This window comes from Macaca fascicularis, chromosome 14 (genome assembly GCF_037993035.2).
Source record: "Macaca fascicularis isolate 582-1 chromosome 14, T2T-MFA8v1.1".
Taxonomy (NCBI): Eukaryota; Metazoa; Chordata; class Mammalia; order Primates; family Cercopithecidae; genus Macaca; species Macaca fascicularis.
In genome coordinates this window covers 8,660,198-8,679,209 of record NC_088388.1, presented here as the reverse complement: position 1 = coordinate 8,679,209, position 19,012 = coordinate 8,660,198, and the positions used below count along the sequence as shown (strand labels likewise).

The window sequence follows — 19,012 nt, the reverse complement described above, 5'->3', positions numbered from 1 at the left end:
TGGCGGGCGCCTGTAGTCCCAGCTACTCAGGAGGCTGAGGCAGGAGAATGGCGTGAACCCAGGAGGCGGAGCTTTCAGTAAGCCGAGATCGTGCCACTGCACTCCAGCCTGGGTGACAGAGCAAGACTTCGTCTCAAAAAAAGAAAAAGAAAAAACATACAGAACATTTTTGGTCAGGCACAGTGGCTCACGCCTGTAATCCCAATACTTCAGGAGGCTGAGACTGAAGGATCTCTTGAACCCAGGAGTTTGCGACTAGCCTGGTCAACATAGTGAGACCTCGTCTCTACTAAAAATACAAATATTAGTCGGGTGTGGTGGCACACGCCTGTAGTCTCAGCTACTCAGGAGGCCGAGGTGGGAGGATCACCTGAGCCTAGGAGGTCGAGGCTGCAGTGAGCTGTGGTAGCGCCATTGCACTTCAGCCTGGGCTTTGGAGTGAAGACCCTGTCTCAAACAAAAAAGAAGAAGAAGAAAGAAGAAAGAAGAAGAAGAAAAATATTTAGAACATTTAAATCACACCTAAAACTACCCCTTGTGCTCCTTCCCAATCAAGCCCCATGCCCACCCTATAATCCAGACAACCACTGATTTATTTTTCCTTCCTTCTTTCCTTCCTGTCTTCCTGCCTTTTCTTTTCTTTTCTCTTTCTTCTTTCTCTCCTTCTCTTTTTCTTTCTCTCTCTCTTTCCTTCCTTCCTTTCTTTTTTCTCTTTCTTTTCTTTCTTCTTTCTCTCTCCCCTCCCTCCTTTCCTTTCTTCCTTCCTTCCTCCTTCCCTCCCTCCTTCCTCCTTGTCCTTCCTTTCTTCCTTTCACTCTCTCTCTCCTTCCTTCTTTCTTTCTTTTTTGCTCTTCATCAGCCTCTACATTGACCTATGATCTGCTTTCTGATACTATGAATTTGTTTTTCCTAGAATTTCATAAAAATAAATCACGCAATATGTATTATTTTGTGTCTGACTTTGTGTATCATCTATTGAGAAGTTTGTATTCAAAAATTTTTTTGGTTTGTTTTTTGATTGAGTTTTTAGAGCTCTTTATGTAATAATTCTAGATAAAAGTCTTTTGACTTTGACTTTGCAATATGTGTATTGCAAATAGTTTCTTCCAGTCTGTGGCTTGCCTTTTCATTATACTAATGATGTCTTTCTGTAAGTAGATTTTTATTTATTTTGTAAATGTTTTTCTTTTTCTTTCTTCCTTTTTTTTTAGGCTAGAGTGCAGTGGTGTGATCTCGGCTCACTGCAACCTTTGCCTACTTGGTTCAAGCGATCCTCCCACCTCAGCCTCCCAAGTGGGATTACACTGCCTGCCACCATGCTCGGCTAAGTTTTTGTTTGTTTGGTTTTTGTAGGGTCTTAACCAAATGACCCTGAAACAGAGTGGGACTTTTTTTTTTTTAGTTATTTAAAAAATCTTGACAGGCTTAATGGTATAGTTTTTTCTGCTTTTTTTTTTTTTTTTCCCACAGCACAGTAAGTGGATAACAATATTTGCAAGTCATGCCAAGTTAAAGAATATGGTCAATTTAATACAATTTTCTTTTGTTTGTTTGTTTGTTTATTTTATTTATTTATTTTTTTGAGACGGAGTCTCGCTCTGTCGCCCAGGCTGGAGTGCAGTGGCCGGATCTCAGCTCACTGCAAGCTCCGCCTCCTGGGTTCACGCCATTCTCCTGCCTCAGCCTCCCGAGTAGCTGGGACTACAGGCGCCCGCCACCTTGCCCGGCTAGTTTTTTGTATTTTTTAGTAGAGACGGGATTTCACCGTGTTAGCCAGGATGGTCTCGATCTCCTGACCCCCTGATTCGCCTGTCTCGGCCTCCCAAAGTGCTGGGATTACAGGCTTGAGCCACCGTGCCCGGCCAATACAATTTTCTAGAAACTTTCTTGGATCCTTCAAAAACTGGCCAATGCTTTTCTTGCATAAAGCCAAATCTGACTTAGAAAATGGCACATGTAATTTTTTTTTTTTTTTTTTTTTGAGATGGAGTTTCACTCTCGTTGCCCAGGCTGGAGTACAATGGTGGGATCTCAGCTCACTGAAACATTTGCCTCCCAGGTTCAAGCAATTCTCCTACCTCAGCCTCCCAAATAGCTGGGATTATAGGCGCGCGCCACCACGCCTGGCTAATTTTTTGTATTTTTAGTAGAGACGGGGTTTCACCATGTTGGTCAGGCTGGTCTCGAACTCCTGACCTCAGGTAATCCACACGCCTCTGCCTCCCAAAGTGCTGGGATTACAGGCGTGAGCCACCGCGCCCGGCCATGGCACATGTACTCTTTAATCTTCTCCCATTTCTGTCAGGTAGCTCCTGCAATGGACACAGGTTTAACTTTAGGGTTGGATGGGGCCCCATTGCTGGTGGTACTGGTTGGGCTTAACTTCTCAGACAGCAGGAGGTAGGGGGTAGGGCTAGTTGGATAAGAGGGAATGGTGTCTAATGACCCTGGGGTGGAATCCTGCATTACAGAACTGGCTGGATTCCCCTTATAACTGGGGGCCTAAGAAGTCTCCAGGGAGGGTGTAGGCCCTCTAAGGGGAGCAGCTAGGAGGGGATCCCTTAAGCACAGCTTCTGGTGCCTGGAAGTGACATGAGCCAGTAAAGGGCTATAAACCCTGTATATAAAGGGCCTTCTCCAATTTTTCTTATTCTTTTTTTTACAGAATAACTCTAATTGTAAAATAGCATTATAGTGAATCATATTTAAGCCAAATTTCTTCTTTTTAAAAATTTGTATTGGACCCAAATGGTGCTGCAATAGAAAGTGAGGGGTTTTTGTTTTGTTTTGTTTTCCTTTAAGCAGAATTTGAATTTGCATTGATAGCCCAAAGACACCCTAGTGGTGAGTCCTCTGAAATACTTGTTATTGTCCCCATGACTAGAAGGATTGACACTGGACGCAGAAGTTTTTCTAAGTCTAGCGAAAACTGGGCTCTTGCTATTTTTCGCTTTTAGATTTTTACCTCTTGCAGAGAAGGCGTAAGTATAGGTAGCAAGGCATTGTGAAAGTGGATTATAAGCATTTGCCAGTGAATGAAATATGACTAAAGACATATTTTTATTAAACGAAATGTAGAAGGAAAAGTGTAAATAAACCAAAAGAAAATGTTGTTACAGGCCAGGCACGGTGGCTCATGCCTGTAATCCCAGAACTTTGGGAGGCCGAAATGGGCGAATCACAAGTCAGGAGTTCGAGACCAGCCTGGCCAACATGGAAAATCCATCTTTTAAAAATACAAAGATTAAGGCCGGGCGCGGTGGCTCAAGCCTGTAATCCCAGCACTTTGGGAGGCCGAGACAGGCGGATCACGAGGTCAGGAGATCGAGACCATCCTGGGTAACACAGTGAAACCCTGTCTCTACTAAAAATACAAAAACTTAGCCGGGCGAGGTGGCAGGCGCCTGTAGTCCCAGCTACTCGGGAGGCTGAGGCAGGAGAATGGCATGAACCCGGGAGGCGGAGCTTGCAGTGAGCTGAGATCCGGCCACTGCACTCCAGCCTGGGTGACAGAGCGAGACTCCGTCTCAAAAAAAAAAAAAAAAAAAAAAATACAAAGATTAGCTGGGTGTGGTGGTGTGTGCTGGTAGTCCCAGCTACTCAGGAGACTGAGGCAGGAGAATCGCTTGAACCCAGGAGGTGGAGGTTGCAGTGAGCTGAGATTGCACCATTGCCCTCTAGCCTGGCAACAGAGCGAGACTCCATCTCACCAAAAAAAAAAAAAAAAAAAAAAAAAAAAAAAGATGTTGTTACAGAAATGATAACTTTAGGGCAGAAAACAAGAAAACGCAAGGCCAAGACTCCCCTGGGGTGGGCACCCAAGCCACAGTCCTAGAAAGAATGCTAATGCCGACATCCCCTGAGCACCTGGAGGGCGGCCAACAATACCAAATGCCTAAAACCCCAGAGTATCTGAGAACTGGCCAACGAGAGTCCTCACACCAAAGGTGGAAAACCCTGGACCATATCGGTGGTGGCCAACAGTGAACCCCAAAGACCAAGTCGGGGGCATAGAACAACTTTTTCCAGGGTCAATACGACAGGGACCTCTCACGAGCAAGTGTCCTGCCTTAAACAATTGCCCAAATATAGTTAGCAGGGATTTAAAGCAAAAACTACAAAAGAAATATATATTTCAGAGTGGAAAATAAAATGAAATAAAATGGCCAACAGAAAAATTAAATGGCATGAGAGGAGAAGGGACCAAGAGAAGGGGCAACAAGGATGCAATTGGTCAGGCATGCTTCGAGGGACTTTGAATTGACTATTTAGCTGACAGTCTTATTTCCTGGCTTACCTGATATGGAAGGGAGGAGGCAAAGGGACAGTCACCTGTCCACAGGAGCCAAAATGGTGCTGATCAGTCTCTAACTGGGGCCCAGTGAAGATCTTCTCCCCAGATTTCCCCAGCTTGGGCAAGCTTGGCTGCCAAAGGGGGATCAACAGGTGTACCAACAGCATGCCAGGTGCAGTGGTGAGTCCCACACAAGGCAGTTCTGCTATGGCTGCTTGCCCATCTGCTTGGCTCCATTGGCTGCCACGAAAGACAGTGGCTCTTATTTATTTATTTATTTTGAGATGGAGTCTCATTCTGTTGCCCAGGTTAGAGCGCAGTGGCGCAATCTCGGCTCACTGCAACCTCCACCTCCTGGGTTCAAGCGATTCTCCTGCCTCAACCTCCTGAGTAGCTGGGATTATAGGTGTGCACCACCATGTCAGGATAATTTTTGTGTTTTTAGTAAAGATGGGGTTTCACTATGTTGGCCAGGTTGGTGTCAAACTCCTGACCTCAGGTGATCCACTGGCCTCAGCCTCCCAAAGTGCTGGGATTACAGGAGTGAGCCACTGCACCTGGCCAAGACAGTGGCTCTTAAAATGAACCTTTGGGCTAGTGCTACACCTCTGCAGTATTAGAAGCTCTGCAGCTTCGATTGCTTGTAGCACTGATCACCTGCTGTCTCTTGCTGATCACCATCTTGACCTCTCTTGCCACCTCTCCCCAACTGCTACCTCCTGCCATCTCTCTGTTGTCTGTCTTGCCAATTGCTCTCACCACTTCTAATTGCCATCTATTGCTGTCTTTCTGTCCTGTCTCACCATCCTGCCAATTGCTGACCACCAATTGCCAATTTTCTCCTCTCTACTGTCTTGCTGCCTGTCTGCTAATTGCCAATCACTGCCATCTCTGCTGTCTTTGTGGTCTTCATGGTCACCAGGTGATGCAGAACAGGTGAGCCCCTAAATTGGGGCTTAGCTGGGAGGGTTCTAGGGTTCACACAAGAAGGAATTCAAGAGCAAGACAGTGGTATTAGAGAGCAGTTTTTAATTGAATGGCACTGCTCTTTGTGGAGCAGGGATAACTCATGGGCAGTGCACCTACAGCAGGCAACCTATGGGCTCTTGGCAACCGTATTTATATTCACTTATACTCATTTTTAATTATATGCAAATAGAAGGGTGAGTTAATGCAAATTGATGGAGGGGTTATTTAGAACTTTTTAGGAAAGGGTGGTGACTTCTGGGTCATTGGTGTGGAAAGGCGTGGTAACTTCTGGGTCATTGCCATGACATTTGTAAACTGTCATGACGCTGGTGGGAGCGTCTTATGCGAAGGAGCAATGAGGGCAGCTAGGGATTGCTTTTGTCACCATCTGCTGGTTCTTTCCAAACAAGTCCTACTGGTCTCCTCTCTCGATTTTAACACTATTAATTCTCTGATTTCATGTGTATGGGATGTCTTTCCATTTGTTTGTGTCCTCTTCAATTTCTTTCATCAGTGTTCTGTAGTTTTCATTGTAGAGATAGTTTACCTTCTTGGTTAGATTTATTCCTAGATTTTTTTTTTTTCCCAGCAAGATAAATGAGCTTCTTCATTTCTTTCTGAGCTAGCTCATTTTTGGTGTGTAGAAATGCTAATGATTTTTGTATGTTGATTTTGTATCCTGCAACTTTACTGAATTCATTATTAATTCTAGGAGTTTTTTGGTAGAGTTTTTAGATTTTCCTAAATATATGATCACATCATCAGCAAGGAGGGAGTTTGACTTTTTCAATCTGGATGCCTCTCATTTCTTTTTCTTGCCTGATTGCTCTGGCTAGGATTTCCATCACTGTATTGAATAGGGGTGATGAGAGTGGGTATTCTTGTCTTATTCCAGATCTTAGAGAAAAGACTTTCAGCTTTTCCCCATTTAGTGTGATGTCAGCTGAGGGTTTGTCATATCAAATTGTTATGAAGTAAATTCCTTCTATTCCTAGTTTGTTTGGAGGTTTTATCATGAAAGGATATGGAATTTTATTAAATGCAATTTAGTAATTGTTTCAATTGAGATAATCATATGGTTTTTGTCTGTGTCTCCTGGGCTCAAGTGATCCTCTTGCATCAGCCTCTTGAATAGCTAGAACTACAGGCATATGGCACCACACACAGCTAATATTTTACTTTATTTTCATAGAGATGGAGTCTTGCTACATTGTCCAGGCCATTCTCAAATTCCTGCCTCAAGTTATCCTCCTGTCTCAGCCTCCCAAACTGCTGGGATTACAGTTGTGAGCCATGGAATTTCTGTATACCATTTAGAATCAGCTTGTCAATTTCTATCAATCCAGTCTGCCGAGATTTCGATTGCTATTCTTGTTTGAATCTATAAAATTGAATCTCATTCTCAAAATGAGAAAGGCTTCTTGGAAGCTGCATTTTTTTTTTTTTTTTTTTTTTGAGGCGGAGTCTTGCTCTGTCGCCCAGGCTGGAGTGCAGTGGCCGGATCTCCGCTCACTGCAAGCTCCACCTCCCAGGTTTATGCCATTCTCCTGCCTCAGCCTCCGGAGTAGCTGGGACTACAGGCGCCCGCCACCTCGCCCGGCTAGTTTTTTGTATTTCTTACTAGAGACGGGGTTTCACCGGATTAGCGAGGATGGTCTCGATCTCCTGACCTCGTGATCCGCCCGTCTCGGCCTCCCAAAGTGCTGGGATTACAGGCTTGAGCCACCGCGCCCGGCCTTTTTTTTTTTTTAAAGATGGAGTCTCGCTCTGTCACCCAGGCTGGAGTGCAGTGGTACAATCTCCGTTCACTGCAAGCTCCGCCTCCTGGGTTCACGCCATTCTCCTGCTCAGCCTCCCGAGTGGCTGGGACTACAGGCGCCCGCCACCACACCCAGCTAATTTTTTGTATTGTTAGTAGAGACAGGGTTTCACCATGTTAGCCAGGATGGTCTCAATCTCCTGACCTCGTGATCCGCCTGCCTCGGCCTCCCAAAGTGCTGGGATTATAGGTGTGAGCCACCGCACCCGGCCAGCAGTACATATTTTAATCAAATGTCTAGAATATGTCATTATTAACTGTTGCCATGGAGCAATGTGATATAATCTGAATAACTGTTAAAATTAAACTCTTAATTCCAAAAAATGAAAGATAAGCTTTGGTGTGAATGTGAAGAAATTGGAGCCCTAGTGCCTTGTTGGTGGGCATGCAAAAAGGTACAGCCACTGTGGAAAACAGCCTGGCAATTCTTCAAAAATTTAAACACAGAACTATCCTGTGATCAAGCAATTCCAATTCTAGGTATATATCCAAAAGAACTGGGCTGGGAGCAGTGGCTCACGCCTGTAATCCCAGCACTTTGGGAGGCCGAGGTTGTGGATCATGAGGTCAGGAGTTCAAGACCAGCCTGACCAACATGGTAAAACCCTGTCTCTAGTAAAAATACAAAAATTAGCCCAGCGTGGTGGCGCACACCTGTAATCCCAGCTCCTCAGGAGGCTGAGGCAGGAGAATCACTTGAACCTGGGAGACAGAGGTTGCAGTGAGCCGAGATCGTGCCATTGCACTCCAGCCTGGGCCACAGAGTGAGACTCCATCTCAAAAAACAAAACAAACAAACAAACAAAAAACAAAACAAAAAAGCAAAATCTGAAGTCAAGGACTTCAACAGATATTTGTACACCAACGTTGAGAGCAACATTATTTACAATAGTCAAAATGTGGAAACAATTCAAATGTCTATCCACAGATGAAGGGAGAAACAAGATGCAGTATACACATACGATGGAATATTCTGTGGCAATCTGAAGGAACGGAATTTTGGCATACGCTACAGCATGGATCAACCCGCGTCACATTATGCCAAGTGACACAAGCCAGACACAGAGGGACACATATTGTGTGATTTTACTTATTTGAAGTACCTAGAATAGGCAAATTCATAAAAACAAAAAGTAGAATAGAGATTGCCAGGGGCTGAGGTGAGGGGAATGCGAAGTTTTGCATAATGGACACAGAATTTATGTTGGGGACAATGAAAAAATTCCAGAGATGGAAAATGATGATAGTTGCATGACATTGTAGATGTACTGAATGGCGGTGAATTGCACACTTAAAATCAGTCAGATAGGCCAGGTGCAGTGGCTCTTGCCTGTCTGAAAGGAATTTCTCCTTTCACTTCTGTCAGTTTTTGCTTCATGCATTTTGAATTATTGAATGCATACTGTTATGACTTTGATGTTTTCTTAATGAAGTAACTCCTTTATAATGATAAAATATCTCTTTTAATTCTCAGTAGTATTCCTTGTTTCTCATATGGCGCTCACCCAAGTCAAATGACTGATGTATCTCCAGGTCATCCCATCCTTGCCCTCCAGCTCTACCTTGGATGGGAGTCTACATCTCAAAAGTTCCTGAGATTATGTTCCCTACCCTCCTAGGCATGACGGACCTCAAATCAGAGATTAAGTTGAGTTATGGAGAAAATAAAGAAATAAAATAAAGAAAGTAAAGGTTCTCTTCTTTGTTGTCACTACTGGCTGGAGGCTGGGTGCTCTTAAATGTCACAGACAAGTGCCACTCTGTTCCTCCCATGCTCCCTGCATGCCAGCTTGTCCCATGGTGTCCCTTTGTTTCTTTTCTTTCCTTTTTTCTTTTCTTTTTTTTTTTTTTTTTGAGGCAAGGTCTCACTCTGTCACCCAAGCTGGAGTACAGTGGCACGATCTCGGCTCATTGCAACCTCCGCCTCCCAGGTTCAAGTGATTGTCCTGCCTCAGCCTCCTGAGTAGCTGTTACTATAGACGTGCGCCATCACGCTCAGTTATTTTTGTATTTTTAGTAGAGATGGGGTTTCACCATGTTGCCCAGGCTGGTCTTGAACTCCTGACCTCAAGTAATCCGCCTGCCTCAGCCTCCCAAAGTGCTGGGATTATAGGTGTGAGCCACCACGCCCAGCCACATGTGGCATTTTAATTTGGCAGGAAAGGGTGGAATTATGTAATGAGAGGCGCTGCAGTCAGCTCACTCCCCATCTGGAAGAAAATGCACCTGGGCCTGTCTCTTACACTAGCCCACAAAACAAATTCCAGAAAAGAAAAAGATTTATTAAATGAAAAAACAAAAAAAAAACCCATAATATGAATCTTGTAAGAAAATGTAAAATATGAGAAGACCTTCTCAATCAAGACTGGAAACCCAGAAGTTAGGAAATGTGACTGTTTAAATGTATGCGTGCCAAAAGAGGCTGGAGACAAAGTACAGGGATAAAGGAGAAACTCAGAAAAAATGTTTGCACAGCTGAAGACAATAGCAGCTTAATACCACCCCATAAAAGGGGTTTTTGCAAATCAAGAAGTGGACAACACAACAGAAAAGCGGGCTAAACATATAGAGGAGCAATTCACAGAAGAAAAATTCCAGTGGCCAACAAACAAAAGAAAAGGTGCTGCTTAATCAGGCTAAACAGTCGGGAAATGCAAAGTAAAGTTATACAATACACCCATCAGTTTGGCAATAATTAAAAAGGCTTTGGGGCCAGGCATGGTGGCTCATGCCTGCAATATCAGCACTTTGGGAGGCCGAAGCAGGAGCGTTGCTCAAGCCAGGAGTTGGGTTACATATTCTCAGGACCTCTTGAGACTGCACCTCAGGACAAAAAAAAATTATATATATATATATGAGATATGGTTATATATGATATATATACTATATCTATCTATCTACATATCATATATATAAAATATGGTTAGGCTTTGTATTCCCACATGAATCTCATCTTGAATTGTAATTGCCAGGTGGAGGTAACTGAATCATCGGGGCAGCTTCCCCCATGCTCTTCTCATGATAGTTCTCACTCTCATGAGTGAGTTCTCATGAGATCGGATGATTTTATAAGGGGCTCTTCCCCCTTTGCTCGGCACTTCTCCTTCCTTCTGCCTTGTGAAGAAGATGCCTTGCTTCCCCTTCACCTTCTGCCTTGATTGTAAGTTTCCTGAGGCCTCCCCAGCCATCCTGAACTGTGAGTCAATTAAACCTCTTTCCTTTATAAATTACCCAGTCTCAGGCAGTTCTTTATAGCAGTATGGAAACTAATACTATATATATATTATATATAAGTTTTATATATAATATACATATATATGTAATATTTAACATCTATTAACGATGGGGATATGAGGAGATGGAAATTTTCATGCTTTTTTGTGGATAAGAGATGTTAATTTTTTTTTTTTGAGACGGAGTCTTGCTCTGTCTCCCAGGCTGGAGTGCAGTGGCGCGATCTTGGCTCACTGCAAGCTCTGCCTCCCGGGTTCACGCCATTCTCCTGCCTCAGCCTCCTGAGTACCTGGGACTACAGGCGCCCGCCACCACACCTAATTTTTTTTGTATTTTTTTAGTAGAGACAGAGTTTCCCCATGTTAGCCAGGATGGTCTCGATCCCTTGACCTCGTGATCCACCTGCCTCAGCCTCCCAAAGTGCTGGGATTACAGGCATGAGCTACCGCGCCCGGCCAAAGATGTTAATTTTTAAAAACTTAGCTAATATCTAGTAAAATAGAACATTCTTACATTTTCAGCCCAGCAATCTCATTCATGGCTTAGATGCCTCTTCCTCCAGGAAGCCTCCGGACCTCACAGTCCCAGCTGCTTGTGGGTTGTAAAGTGAATATCCAGCAACACGTCTGTTTCCCCTGTTCATGGGGCTGTGTCATCATCCAATTGCACCAGCACCGTCCAGTGCCTGCGCAGAGGAGACTCTTAGTGAACATCTGCTGGACGAATGGATCTGACCTCATGTCACCCTGCGAATGGCATAGGTGCTCTGCCAATTTGACAGGTGAACCATGAAGGCACAGCTCTCTGGTGACTTAACCAAACAATGGAGCTGAGACACCATTCCAACACAGACACTACTTTCCTTCCAACCCAGTGTTCAACCCACTGCCAGGCCTGCTCCAGGTGAGTGACCAGAGCCAGCAGAGACCCGGAAGGACAGACCTCACCTCAGCAAAGAATTGGGGGAGCTGTCTGAGTGGCCGAAACAGTGACTGGCAGGCAGGAAACAGCCTGTAGGTGCTGTGGGGTGTTTTGTTTTGTTTTGGAGACAAAGTCTCACTCTATTGCCCAAGCTGGAATGCAGTGGCACAATCTCAGCTCACTCAAACCTCCACCTCCCGAATTCAAGCGATTCTCATGCCTCAGCCTCCTGAGTAGCTGGGACTACAGACCTTTTCCCCAACACCTGGCTAATTTTTTTGTATTTTTAATAGAGACGGAGTTTCACCATGTTGACCAGGCTGGTCTTGAACTCCTGGCCTCAAGTGATCCACCTGTCTTGGCCTCCCAAAGTGCTGGGATTACAGGCGTGAGCCACCGCGCCAGGCCATGTAACTGCTGTATTTCATCCTAAATATGAATGTGGGGTTTATCATTCTAGTTTACAAGAGCAGACTTTTGTTGTGATCAAGTCCTCTTAACCACAAATAGAGTGCTTAAGTATTTTCAAATATCCTTCTTATGCCCATTGTTGCAAAAATGCAACATGTCTGATTGAGCATTATTGGTTCTTGCTCCATCTGTCCTAATAAGCACACTTTCACACGTCAAGTGGTCTTCTGAGGCATAAGGAAAATTTGACTTGTGCTCTGCCGAGGACCATCCTGAAGATAGAGGGCTCATGTAGGCTTTTCAGAATTTTAATTTCACCCAAAATATACTTCATTGTTTAAAAATATTTTAGTGACTCTATACATAATACCTTTGACCATATGTGGAGAACCAAGGAACATAATGATGCTGGTTGGTTGCTCCTAAGTTCAGTGGACAAAATGATTAAAGAAAATGATGGGTAGGGCACGTTGACTCACACCTGTAATCCCAGCACTTTGGGAGGCCAAGGCAGTGGATCACAAGGCCAGGAGATCCAGACCATCCTGACTAACACAGTGAAACCCCATCTCTACTAAAAATACAAAAAATTGTCCAGGCGTGGTGGCAGGCGCCTGTAGTCCCAGCTACTCGGGAGGCTGAGGCAGGAGAATGGTGTGAAGCTGGAAGGCGGAGTTTGCTGTGAGCCGAGATCGCGCCACTGCACTCCAGCCTGGGCAACAGAGTGAGACTCTGCTTAAAAAAAAAAAGAAAGAAAATTATGAACTCAGGGATTTTATCTGCCTGCTTCAAAGGCAGATACTGAGCCTCAAATCTGCTAAGATTGCCCTGAGTGAGAGTCTTATCTCCTGTAGAGAAAGAGCTGAAATTGTGGAAAAACAGACACAAGCTCTTATCATGCAAGTGGCTGACCTGCAACGAAAGAGGCATGCACGGCCTCACCAGGTGTCTACTGTTAAGGTGAGGGCATTGATTGGAAAAGAATGGGATCCTGTGACTTGGAATGGGGATGTGTGGGAGGACCCTGCTGCAGCTGGGGGCACTGAGCTTGTAAACTCTGATGAATCTTTTTTTCCAGAAGACACAACTTGCCCATCCCCAGTAGCAGCAACATCCTCTCCCCAACCCATGCTATCATTAGCCTTTCCATCTTTGTCTGAGAAGATAAAACCTGTTCTGCCTGAGGCAGTTGCCAGGCAAGATAATGTTGATTCTCCTCAGGAGCCACCCCAACACCTGTTTGCTTTAGACCTATGACTAGACTCCAGTCCCAGCAGGCCCCTAGAGGTGAGGTTGAGAGTGAGCTATACTCAAAAAGAACTGTTTGAGTTCTCTAATTTATATAAACAGAAATCTGGAGAACAGGCATACAAATGGATATTAAGGGTATGGGATAATGGTGGAAGAAACATAGAGTTGGATCAGGCTGAATTTATTAATTTGGGCCCACTAAGTAGGGACTCTGCAATTAATGTTGCAGCTCTGGGAGTTAAAAAAGTTTCTAATTGTTTATTTGCTTGGTTAGCTAAATATGAATTAAAAGATGGCCCATTGTGAGCAAGCTGGAAATGCCTGATCTCTCTTTGTTTAATGTAGAGGAAGGTATCCAAACGCTTAGGGAGATTGCGATGGTGGAGTGGATTAGTCAAATTAGACCTACTCATCCCAGCTGTGAGGGTCCAGAAACTATATCCTTAACCTATGCCTTATAAAATAGATTTGTGAGGACAGCTCCTGCATCTTTGAAGAGCCCTGTAATTGTTCTTCTCTGTATGTCAGATCTAATGGCAGGAACCACAGTCACTCAACTACAAAATTTAAATACAATGGGAGTAATTGGGTCTTGAGGTGGCAGGGGCAAGTGGAGGCATTCAACGGTCAAAGGCAAGGTGGGAGTAGCTACTGTAATGGACAGCAGAGGCAAAGTGGCAATCAGAATAGTCTGACTCGTGTAGAGCTCTGGCATTGGCTAATTAATCATAGCGTTCCTAGAAGTGAAACTGATAGGAAGTCTACTTCATTCCTACTTAATTTATACAAGCAGAAAACTTCTAGGTCAAATGGACAAAAGACTAATTTGAAATACAAAAATAGAGAATCAGGGCTCTTCAATCAATTTCCAGACTTGAGCCAGTTTACAGACCAAAACTCCTTGAATGAAGGGGAAACCGGGTCCCCTTCAGGAAGGACCCCACTAGATTATTGACAATTTATGCACTGAATTGCTCACCCATCCTTCCCCAAGCACACATCTGGCTTTTTACCAGGGTAACTGTTCACTGGGAAAAGGGAAATGATCAGACATTTCAGGGACTATTGGACACTGGCTCTGAGCTGACACTGATTCCAGGGGACTATAAACGTCATTTTGGTCTTCCAGTTAAAGTAGGGGCTTATGGAGGTCAGGTAATTAATGGAGTTTTTGCTCAGGTCTGACTTCCAGTGGTTCCGGTGGGTCCCTAGACTCATTCTGTGGTCATTTCTCCGGTGCTAGAATGCATAATTGGCGTAGACATACTTAGCAGCTGACAGAACCCCCACATTGGCTCCCTGACTGGTAGGGTGAGGGCTATTATTCTGGGAAAGGCCAAATGGAAGCCATTTGAGCGGTCTCTACCTAGACAAATAATAAATCAGAAACAATATCGCATCCCTGGAGGGACTGCAGAGATTAATGCCACCATCAAGGACTTGAAAGACGCAGGGGTGGTGATTCCCACCACATCCCCGTTCAACTCTCCCATTTGGCCTGTGCAGAAGACAGATGGTTCTGCACGATATGCAGGCACCACCCAAAAGTGGACAGCTGCAGCGCTACAGCCCGTTCCTAGGACATCCCTGAAGGACAGCGGTGAAGGGAAATCTTCCCAGTGGGCAGAACTTTGAGCAGTGCACCTAGTTGTGAACTTCAAATGGAAGGAGAAATGGCCAGATGTGGGATTATATACTGATTCATGGGCTGTAGCCAATGGTTTGGCTGGATGGTCAGAGACTTGGAAGAAGCATAATTGGAAAATTGGTGACAAAGAAATATGTGGAAGAAGTATGTGGATGGACCTCTCTGAGTGGTCAAAAACTGTGAAACTATTTGTAACCCATGTGAGTGCTCACCAATGGGTGACCTCAGCAGAGAAGGATTTTAATAATCAAGTAGATAGGATGACCTGTTCCGTGGACACCACTCAACCTTTTTTCCCAACCACCCCTGTCATCGCCCAATGGGCCCATGAAGAAAGTGGCCATGGTGGCAGGGATGGAGGCTACACATGGGCTCAGCAACCTGGACTTCCACTCACCAAGGCTGACCTGGCTACGGCCACTGCTGAGTGCCCAATTTGCCGGCAGCAGAGACCAACACTCAGCTCTCAATATGGCACCATTCCTTGGGGTGATCAGCCAGCTACCTGGTGGCAGGTTGATTATATTTGACCTCTTCCATCATGGAAAGGTCAGAGGTTTGTCCTCACTGGAATAGACACTTACTCCGAATATGGGTTTGCCTATCCGGCACACAATGCTTCTGCCAAGACTACCATCTGTGAACTCACAGAATGCACCCTCATGGTATTCCACACAGCATTGTCTGACCAAGGCAACATCCTGAAGCAGCTGGATTGACAGAACGGTGTCAGGCAATCTGCCCGCCTCGGCCTCCCAAAGTGCTGAGTCTGTCTGTCCCAGGCTGGTCTGTCTCTGTCACCCAGGGTGGAGTGCAGTGGCATGATCTCGGCTCACTGCAGCCTGGAACTCCTAGGCTCAAGCGATCCTCCCTCCTCTGCCTTCCAAGTAGCTGGGAACACAAGCGAGGGCCACTGCCATGTCTGGCTAATTAAAAAAAATTTTTTTTGTAGAGACGGAGTCTCACTCTGTTGCCAAGGCTGGTCTGTAACTCCCGGGCTGAAGCGATCCTCCCACCTCTGCCTCCCAGTGTTGGGATCACAGCCGTGAGCCACTGGACCAAAAAAAAAAGAAACCTAATATACAAAACAACGGCTGGGTGCGGTGGCCCTAGCACTTTGGGAGGCTGAGGTAGGCAGATTGCTTGAGCTCAGGAGTTTGAGGCCAGCCTGAGCAACATATTTTTCTTTTCTTTCTTTATTTTATTTATTTATTTATTTATTTTTTGAGACTGAGTCTCCCTCTGTTGCCCAGGCTGGAGTGCAGTGGCATGATCTTGGCTCACTGCAACCTCTGCCTCCTGGGTTCAATCGATTCTCCCACCTCAGCCTCCCGAGTAGCTGGGACTATAGGCGCCTGCCACCAAGTCCGGCTAATTTTTGTATTTTCAGTAGAGACGTGGTTTCACCATATTGGCCAGGCTGGTTTCGAACTCCTGACTCTGTGATCCACCTGCCTCGGCCTCCCAAAGTGCTGGGATTACAGGTGCGAGCCACCGTGCTCGGCCTCTTTTTTTCTTCTGAGACAGAGTCTCGTTCTGTCGCCCAGGCTGGAGTGCAGTGGCACCATCTTGGCTGACTGCAACCTCTGCCTCCTGGGTTCAAGAGATTCTCTAGCCTCAGCCTCCTGAGTAGCTGGGATTATGGGCGGATGCCACAAATGCCCAGCTAACTTTCGTATTTTTAGTAGAGATGGGGTTTTAACATGTTGGCCAGGCTGGTCTCCAATGCCTGACCTCAAGTGATCTGCCCGCCTCGGCCTCCCAAAATGCTGGTGTCAGAGGTGCATGAACCAGAGCAATTCTATCTAGAACAGGAGCTGGGTAAAATGAGGCTGAGACCTACTGGGCTGCGTTCCCAGAGGGTTAAGACATTCTAAGTCACAGGATAAGACAGGTGGTACAAGATACAGGTCATAAAGACCTTGCTGATAAAACAGGTTGCAGTACAGAAGCCAACTAAAACCCACCAAAACCAACGTGGCCACTAGAGCAACCTCTGGTCGTCCTCACTGCCACACTCCTACCAGTGCCATGACAGTTTACCAGTGCCATGGTAGTGTCAGGAAGTTACTGTGTATGGTCTAAAGACAAGAAACATGAATAATCCACCCCTTGCTTAGCATATCATCAAGAAATAACCATAAAAATGGGCTGGGCGCAGTGGCTCACGCCTGTAATCCCAGCACTTTGGGAGGCTGAGGCGGGCGGATCACAAGGTCAGGAGATCGAGACCATCCTGGCTAACACGGTGAAACGCCGTCTCTACTAAAAATACAAAAAATTAGCCGGGCATGGTGGCGGGTGCCTCTAGTCCCAGCTACTTGGGAGGCTGAGGCAGGAGAATAGTGTGAACCCGGGAGGTGGAGCTTGCAGTGAGCCGAGATAGTGCCACTGCACTCCAGCCTGGGTGACAGAGGGAGACTCCATCTCAAAAAAAAAAAAAAAAAAAAACACATAAAAATGAACAATCAGCATTGAGTTCCTTTACTTTCCTAACAAACTTGCTTTCACTTTATGGACTCGCCCTGAATTTTTTTTTTTTTTTTTTTTTTTGAGACGGAGTCTTGCTCTGTTCCCAGGCTGGAGTGCCGGTGGTGCGATCATGCTCACTGCAACCTCCACCTCCCGGGTTCAAGTGATTCTCCTGCCTCAGCTTCCCGAGTAGCTGGGATTACAGGCGGGCACCACCACGCCTGCCTAATTTTTGTATTTTTAGTAGAGATGGGGTTTCATCATGTTGGTCAGGCTGGTCTTGAACTCCTGACCTCAAGTAATCCGCCTGCCTCAGCCTCCTAAAGTGCTGGACTCGCCCTGAATTCTCTATTGTGTGAGATCCAAGAACCCTCTCTTGGGGTCTGGATAGGCCCTTTCCTGTTAACACTGGGATTGCAGGCGTAAGCCACCATGTTCAGCCACCTTTGAGGCAGGAAAATAGCGTCTGGAGGCAGGCAACATACAAGGCCGACTCACATTTCAGTTATGACAGGAAATATCCTCTCCTTAGGGCATACACCCTAAATGACTTTGTAACTTTACTTCATCCTCTTCATTTACACAGGGCGTATCCCAAGTACCCAAGAGTATTTAAACTCCAACAAATCCTGTAACTGGCCCCTATGCTCAGCCAGCCCCCACACTGGAGTGTACTTTCATTTTCAATAAATCGTTCATTCCTTCCTTGCTTTGTGCGTTTTGACCAATTCTTTTGTTCTTCTTTTTCTGTTTTTTTTTTTTTTTTTTTTGAGACAGAGTCTCGCTCTGTCAGCCAGGCTGGAGTGTAGTGACATGATCTCGGCTCACTGCACACTCCGCCTCCCAGGTTCAGGCCATTCTCCTGCCTCAGCCTCCCGAGTAGCTGGGACCACAGATGCCCGCCAAAACGCCCGGCTAATTTTTTGTATCTTTTTTTTTTTTTTTTTTGTAGAGACGGGGTTTCACCGTGTTGGCCAGGATGATCTCAATCTCCTGACTTCGTGATCCGCCCGCCTCGGCCTCTCAAAGTGCTGGGATTACAGGCGTGAGCCACCGGGCCCAGCCGTTTTGTCCAATTCTTTAAGATGCCAAGAATCTGGACACCCTCCACCAGTGACATCTTCACAGTTCTGAGGAGTATTCATGGGGTATTTTGTAGAATGTTTCTCAATTGGTATTTGTCTGATCTTTTTCTCATGATTAGGCTGGAGGTAGCTGGGATTTCAGGTGTGAGCCACCATGCCCAGTCTCCAAATCCTGTTTACGCAAAAATTTTTAAAAATTAGCCAGCCTTGGTAGTGCGCGCCTGTAGTCCCAGCTACTCAGGAGCCTGAGGTGGATCACTTGATCCAGGGAGGCGGAGGCTGCAGTGAGCGGAGATTATGCCTCCCCCGCTGCACTCCAGCCTGGGCGACACAGACCTTGTTTCAAAAAAAAAGCCTAATATGGCTGGGCGCCCTGGCTCACGCCTGTAATCCCAGCACTTTGGGAGGCCGAGGCGGGCGGATCACGAGGTCAAGAGATCCAGACCATCCTGGCCAACATGGTGAAACTCCGCCTCTATTGAAAATACAAATATTAGCTGGGTACTCTGGAGGCTGAGACAGGAATATCGCTTGAACCCGGGAGGCGGAGGTTGCAGGGAGCCGAGATGGCGCCACTGCACTCCAGCCTGGCGACAGAGCGAGACTCCGTCTCAAAAATAAAAGAAGCCTAATACACGAAATAAAGCTAGAAATCTTCCCTGAGTCCTCCTGCCTACGGAATGAAGTCCACAGACCTGGGGGAGCGTTCGAGCCCCTCTAAGCCCAGTTCCTTTCTCCAGCCTCTCGCGCGCAGTTCACTCCCGACAACACCTCCCGCCGCCACAAGGAGACGCCCGAGGACTGCCCTCCGTCAAAGCCCAAACGGTATTGCCACGTGACCCGCTCCGCATCCACGTGAACAGCGTCGCACCCGGTGGGCGTCACGTGACAGACTCAGTAGTTCTCCA

General features: G+C 46.0%; 1 long non-coding RNA gene across 1 annotated transcript; it reads right to left on the bottom strand.

The window, feature by feature from the left end:
- Positions 1-307: 307 nt before the first annotated feature.
- On the bottom strand, positions 308-18,888 carry LOC123568625 (uncharacterized). The gene is made up of 3 exons (XR_010580763.2): positions 18,800-18,888; positions 10,830-11,001; positions 308-447 (listed from the first exon to the last, which is right to left on the bottom strand). It is a non-coding gene; the product is annotated as an uncharacterized lncRNA (long non-coding RNA).
- Positions 18,889-19,012: the final 124 nt, after the last annotated feature.